The sequence below is a fragment of the Leptonychotes weddellii genome, chromosome 2, assembly GCF_054177405.1.
Source record: "Leptonychotes weddellii isolate Sample4059 chromosome 2, ASM5417740v2, whole genome shotgun sequence".
Classification (NCBI taxonomy): domain Eukaryota; kingdom Metazoa; phylum Chordata; class Mammalia; order Carnivora; family Phocidae; genus Leptonychotes; species Leptonychotes weddellii.
Window position 1 is genome coordinate 16,214,719 of NC_138370.1, and position 7,574 is coordinate 16,222,292.

General features: G+C 37.3%; 1 pseudogene; it reads right to left on the reverse strand.

Moving 5' to 3' along the window:
- Window positions 1–5,320: 5,320 nt before the first annotated feature.
- On the reverse strand, window positions 5,321–7,120 carry LOC102748803 (nascent polypeptide-associated complex subunit alpha pseudogene; annotated as a pseudogene).
- Between the last annotated feature and the right edge of the window lie 454 nt (window positions 7,121–7,574).

Genomic DNA, 7,574 nt, shown 5'->3' on the forward strand with positions numbered 1-7,574 from the left:
AAATTTTGAGATATCTTAATGTATTTTCAAACTTTTATTTTTCAAGCTTTAAGTGACTTGAAGATCTATCACTTCGAGAATGCTTGGACCACCAAGAAGAGGAAACACTGGTTTGACTGACCTAAAAATCAGATTTGGTATATATTTACTATAATTTGGATATGTTGTTCAAGCATCTTGAGTCTCAATTACCTCACTGACAAAATATGGAAATAATGCCTACCCAGCAGACTTTCTATCAGAATTAGAGAATTAATATAATGGCTTGCCAAAGTACTAGGCACTAAAGGAAAACACTGTTCATTTTCAAGAATATATTTGAAATATTCATTGAGAGAAGAGTCAGTGCAAGGCTTAAGATAGATGGGTTAAAGTTAGATATGGTACCTTCCTGGAATCTGAGAAGATGTGAAAAAGCTGGAGCCAGAACCAAGGGGCATAAGAGACATGTTTGAGTATTTAAATACTACAGAAGGCCAGAATTAAACAGTACATGCGATTTATTTGTTATATGGAAATACAAAGAAAAGCATTCAACTCTGCCCCTAGGATCTGAATGAAATGACCAGGCAGATATAAAAACTGAGTACAATGGGTGTCTAGGCTGGTAAACAAGAAAAAAAAAAAAAATGCAAGCCATGTAGAATCAATCAGTCAATATCTGCTAGATATAGTGCAAACATTGAAAATAAAACAAGTTAGAAAAAAATCTTTCTCCTGCCCTAATGAGAAAGCTCAGCATTTTGGGAACACTGTACTGAACCTCTTGAAACCCTACCTACCGGGGCACCTGTGTGGCTCAGACAGTTAAGCATCTGCCTTTGGCTCAGGTCATGATCCCAGGGTTCTGGGATCGAGCCCCACATCAGGCTCCTGGCTCAGCAAGGAGTCTACTTCTCCCTCTCCCTCTGCCTCTCTCCCTGCTCATGCTCTCTCTCTCTGTGTGTCTCAAATGAATAAATAAATCTTTAAAAAAAAAAAAAGAAAGAAAAAAGAAACCCTACCTACCACTCCCAGCAAGTGGGACTGGAAATACTATTGCCCCTGGTGCAGGCAGGAAGTATACCATTCAGAATCCTTGCTAATTCTGAGGATCGGCCAAAATTGCAAGCAGATGCAATCAGTGGGTTAGGTATTCACAGAAGCATATAGCCAGCAGGTATTTAGAAGTCCATAGGGGTCTCTCCATTGTGCCTACAATATAGAACATGGTATAGATGATGATCTTCAGGGTATAGCCACAACCTGTGACTGGCTGAGAGAATTTATCTCTGGATTTATCAACATGGGAGTTTTTTGAGATCTTGATCAGAACAATTTCATTAAAAATAATACCAGCATCTTTTAAGATTAAAAAATAATTTTAAAACCAATGGAAGAAGTTAGTAATATTCTGTGTTAGTGAGGGTATGGGAAATTGGTATTCTTGCTCAAGATGGGAAAGGAAAATTATTGTGGAAGAAAATTTGGCCTATGAACTGTCTGCAGTTTTGTTTTCCTTTTTTTAAAAAATATGTATTTTTTAATTTTAAGTAGGCTTCACACCCAACATGGGGCTTGAACTCACAACCCTGAGATTAACAGCTGCATGCTCTACCAACTGAGCCAGCCACACACCCCATATTGTCCATAGTTTTTGAACCAATAAGTTAAGATTTAGAAATTTCTTAGAGGATATATAGACGTACACAAGTATTTACATACAGGATATGTTCACCTGACTTCAATTAACAAAAAACAAACGACATTTTCTGTTATCCTCTCCATGCATTGTTATTACATATACTATTTTACCCCTCTAAAATACCTTTGTATCTTCTCTTCCTTACCTAATTTGGGCTTCTCCTTTCAGACATAGCTCATTTCTCACCTTCTCTAGGAAGCTTTTCCTGACATCCCAGACAAAATATGAGATTTCTTCTCTGAATTCCCATAGAGGTCTCTGCATATTTTTTTTAAGATTTTATTTATTTATCTGACAGAGAGAGACATAGTGAGAGAGAGAGTACAAGCGGGGGGGGTGGGAGAGGGAGAAGCAGGCTTCCCACTGAGCAGGGAGCCCGATGTAGGGCTTGATCCCAGGACCCTGGGATCATGACCTGAGCCGAAGGCAGACGCTTAATGACTGAGCCACCCAGGCGCCCCTGCATATTTTTTATCATTGTGCTTATCACATTACATTAAATCTATTTAAGTGATTTTCTTCTGTACCAAACCACAAAATCTTGAGGTATGCAAAAAAAAATAGTTTTTGAATTTAACTAAAGTGAACTGTTAACTGAATAGGGAATACAGAAGAGACAGTTTTGGGGAAGATGTGTATTCAGCTTAGATATGTTGAATTTGCAAGAGATGTAAAACATTCAGGTGGAAATTTGAAGAACCGTTTGGAAAATTGGCAGGTGGAAATTCACATTTGGGGATCAACAAAGATGCCAGGACAAGAGAGATTATCTGTGAGCTCTAGCTATTTATTTAGAAGTAGCACTTTAAAAAAAAGGATGAGAATATTAAGGGAAAATATAGAAAAAGAAAAAAGAAGGCAGCAGAAAGAACCTTAGGAAGTACCTACATTTAACCATTTGAAGGAACAGGCAGTGGGTTTGAAAGATATTTGGAGAGGACAACGTCCAAATCACAGGTTGCAAAAACGAGTAATCTATATTATTATTTCTTGTTACTGTTTATGGTTAGAGCTATGGTTCTCAACCTGGGACAATTTTGTCCTTCAAAAAATATTTGACAACATCTGAAGACATTTTTTTTTTTGTCACAACTAGGGGAGTAAAGATGGGGTGAGGGGAGAGATGCTATTAGAATACGGTGGGCAGGTGACAGAGATGCCACCTGTATTAATTTGCTAAGACTCCCCAAATCAAATACCACAGATTGAGTGACCTAAAGAACACAAAAGTATTTTCTCACAGCTCTGGAAGCTGGATGCCCAAGATCAAGGTGCCTCCAAAGTTTTGTTCCTCCTGAGGCCTCACTCCTTGGCTTACAGATGGTGGCCTTCTTGTTGTGTACACACTTGGCCTGTGTACTCTGTGTGTACAAACCCCCAATGTCTTTCTGGGTGTCCTGATTCTGACCCAGGATATGGGTCAGAATGATTAAGGCCCACCCAAATGACCTTATTGTAATGTAATTAACTCTTTAAAGTCTCTATCACCAAATACAGTCACAATACGGAGGGTTAGGACTTGCACATACAGACTTAGAGGGGCAACACTCTGCCCTTCGGTTACCCTAGAATTGATGTCCTTCTCACTAGCAAAATATATTCACCACACCCCAACAGCCCAAAATTATTTTTTAAAAGGTTTATTTAAATTCCAGTTAGTTAACATGCAGTGTAATGTTAGTTTCAGGTGCACAATTTAGTGATTCAACACTTCCTTACATCGCAAGTGCACTCCTTAATCCCCATCACCTATTTCACCCATCCCCCACCCACCCACCTCCCCTCTGGGAACCATCAGTTTGTTCTCTATAGCTCAAAGTCCACTTCTTGGTTTCTCTTTCTTTTTCCCATTGCTCATTTGTTTCATTTCTTAAACTCCATATGTTAGTGAGATCCTATAGTCCCTGTCTTTCTCTGATTCACTTATTTCACTTAGCATAATACTCTCTAGCTCCATTCATGTCATTGCAAATGGCAAGATCTCACATTGTCCTTATCCATTCAACTATCAATGGGCATGGGCTGTTTCCATAGTTTGGCTATTGTAGATAATGCTGCTATAAATATTGGCGTACATGTATCCCTTTAATTAGTATTTTTGTATTCTTTGAGAAAATACCTAGTTAGTGTGATTGCTGGGTTGTAGTTAGTTCTATTTTTTAACTTTTTGAAAAACCTCCATACTGTTTTCCACAGTGGCTCTACCAGTTTGCATTCCCACCAACAGTGTAAGAGGGGTCCCCTTTCTGCACATCCTTGCCAACACTGTTCTTTCTTGTGTTAATTTTAGCTATTCTGACAGGTGTGAAGTGATATCTCATTGCAGTTTTAATTTGCATTTCCTTGATGATAAGTGATGGTGAGCATTTTTTAATGTGTCTGTTGGCCATCTGTATGTCTTCTTTGGAAAAATGTCTATTCATGTCTTCTGCCCAGTTTTAATTGGATTATTTGGTTTTGGGGTATTGAATTTTGTAAGTTCTTTATATATTTTGGATACTAAGCCATTATTGGTTATGTAATTTGCAAATATCTTCTCCTGTTCTATAGAATGTCTTTTAGTTTTGTTGATTATTTCCTTTGCTATGCAGAAGCTTTTTATTTTTAATGTAGTCCTATTTTTACTTTTATTTCCCTTACCTCAGGAGACATATCTAGAAAGAAGTTGTTACAGCTGATGTCAAAGAAGTTACTGCCTCTGTTCTCTTCTATGATTTTTATGGTTTCAGAACTCACATTTAGGTCTTTAATCCATTTTGAATTTATTTTTGTGTATGGTGTAAGAAAGTAGTCCAGTTTCATTATTTTGCATGTACCTGTCCAGTTTTCCCAACATCATTTGTTAAAGAAACAGTCTTTTTCCCAATAGACAGTCTTTCCTGTTTTGTTGAAGATTAATTGACCATACGATTGTAAGTTCATTTCTGGGTTTTCTATTCTGTTCCACTGATCTATTTGTCTATTTTCCTGCCAGTATCATACTGTTTTGATCATTACAGCTTTTTTTATTAAAAGATTTTATTTAATTATTTGAGAGAGACTGAGAGAGAAATAGAGCATGAGTGGGGGTAGGAGCAGAGGGAGAAGCAGACTCCCCACTAAGCAGGAAACCCAACACAGGGGTCAATCCCAGGACCCTGGGATCATGACCTGAGCCAAAGGCAGATGCTTAACTAACCGAGCCACCCAGGTGCCCCATCACTACAGCTTTGTAATACAACTTGAAGTCCAGTACCTGTCTTTCTCTGATTGACTTTCTCTGATGTCCCCAGCTTTGCTCTTCTTTTCCAAGGTTCCTTTGCTATTTACAGTTTTTTGTGGTTCCATACACATTGTAGGAATATTTGTTCTAGTTCTGGGAAAAATGCTAGTGGTATTTTGATAGAGATTGCATTAAACGTGTAGATTGCTTTGGGTAGTATAGACATTTTAACAAGATTTGTTCTTCCAATCCATGAGCATGGGATGTCTTTCCATTTCTTTGTGTCATCTTCAATTTCTTTCATCAGTGTTTTATATATAAGTTTTCGGAATCTTTTCACTTCTTTGATTAGGTTTACTCCTAGGTATCTTATTGTTTTGGGTACAACTATAAATAGGGTTGTTTTCTCAGTTTCTCTTTCTGCTGTGTCATTATTGGTATAGAAATGCAACAGATTTCTGTATATTGATTTTGTATCCTGTGATTTTACTGAATTTGTATATCAGTTCTAGCACCTTTTTGGTGGAGTCTTTCTGGTTTTCTATATATAGTATCATGCCATCTCCAAATAGTGAAAGTTTTACATCTTCCTTGCCAATCTGGTTTCCTTATATTTTTTTGTCTTATTGCTATAGCTAAGAATTCTGGTACTATGCAGAACAAAAGTGGTGAGAATGGACATTCTTCTTCATTCCTGACGATAGAGGAAAACTCTCAGTTTTTCCCCATTAATGATATTAGCTGTGGGTTTTTCATATATGGCCTTTATTATGTTGAGGTATGTTCCCTCTAAACCTACTGTGTTGAGGGCTTTTATCATGAATTGATGTTGTATTTTGTCAAATGCTTTTTCTGCATCTATTGAAAGGATTATATGGTTCTTATCCTCTTATCTATCTTTCCATTGATCAATTCATTTTTTATCCTACAAGAAGCCATAACTTTATTAATGGCAGAAACAATACAAATTTCAAGCCAAGCTGCAATTATTCTTTTGAAACACTAAAAAATTATCCTTGTTTTCAGATGGTTACATTGTTAATTCTATAATAACATTTACAATGTCATTCTTGCTGTTCTTCAGAACTCAGATGCCTTTGCTCTTGACACATTTGCTTGTGAAGTGACCAGTTCTATGTCAACCTCTACATGTGTTTCCTCAACCTCTTCCTCTTCACTCTCCCCCAGTACAGTTGGAGTCTGTGTGTTTTCTTGAATGTTTGGGACAGCTTCACCTTGAACCTCGAATTTCTCAGCAGCTGCTAGTTGTCCCAGCTGAGACAAATCCTTAATCTTTGTTTCCCCCAAAACTATGTAGGTATCTGAAGCTGCGCTTTTGTAGACATCTGGTTTTGTGATGACAAAGAGGATATTCTTAGATACCCAGATAGTGACTCTAGTAACCCCTTTAGCCTGTCGTAGACCCATTTTGCACATAGCCTTCCATACCTTCTTTTCACTCTGGCTCTGTTTTGCTCTACTGACTGGTTCTTTATCAATTTCAGCTGCTGCGGCCAGCTGGGCTTATGTGGTTACCAGTGTGGAATCTTGTTCCTCAAGCTCTGATCCATCAATGTTGGATTCTATTCCAGACCCGGTCTCAGTCTGGGGCTATGGTAACTCCTGCTTTTTAGCAGAGTTGGTTTCTGTGGGTTCAGCTGGCACTGTGTGCAGGGAACATGGAACCAAGATGGCAACAGAAAGGGAGCAAGTGAGAATGTAGCCCATGCTTGCTGAAGAAGGATTATCCTTTCTTTTATTAATGTGATTATCACATTGATTGATTTGTGAATATTGAACCGTCCTGAAACCCAATTATAAATCCCTCTTGGTTGCAGTGAATGATTTTTTTAATGGTTTGTTGGGTTTGGTTTGCTAGTATTTTGTTGAGGATTTTTACATCTATGTTCATCAGAGACATTGGCCTATAGTTCTCTTTTTTTATGGTTTCTTTATCTGGTGCTGGTATCAGGGTAATGCTGATCTCCTGGAATGAAATTGGAAGTTTTCCTTCCTCTTCTATTTTTTGGAATAGTTTGAGAAGAAAAGGTATTAACTCTTTTCTAAATGTTTGGTAAAACTTGTCTGTGAAGCCATCTGGCCCTGGACTTTTGTTTGTTGGGAGATGTTTTATTACTGATTCAATTCTTTGCTGGTTATTGGTCCGTCCAACTTTTCTATTTCTTCCTGTTTCAGTTTTGGTACTTTTTATGTTTCTAGGAATTTATCCATTTTTTCTAGGTTGTCCAATTTGTTGGCATATAGCTTTCCATAATATTCTCATAATTGTTTGTATTTCTCCTAATTTGTGATTTTATATATTTGGGTCCTTTATCTTTTCTTTTTGATAAGTCTGGGTGGAGGTTTATCAATTTTATTAATTTTTTTCAAAATATCAACTACTGGTTTCATTGATCTGTTCTATTTTTTTTAATTTTTTTTTAGTTTCAATATCATTTATTTCTGCTGTCATCTGTGTTATTTCCTTCTTTCTGCTGGCTTTAGGCTTTGTCTGTCATTCTTTTTCTAGCTCCTTTAGGTGTAAGGTTAGGTTGTTTATTTGAGATTCTTCCTGCTTCTTGAAGTAGGCCTGTATTGTTATATACTTCCCACTTAGGACCACTTTTGTTCCATCCCAAAGGTTTTGGACCATTGTGTTTTCATTTTCATTTGCTTCCATGTATTTTT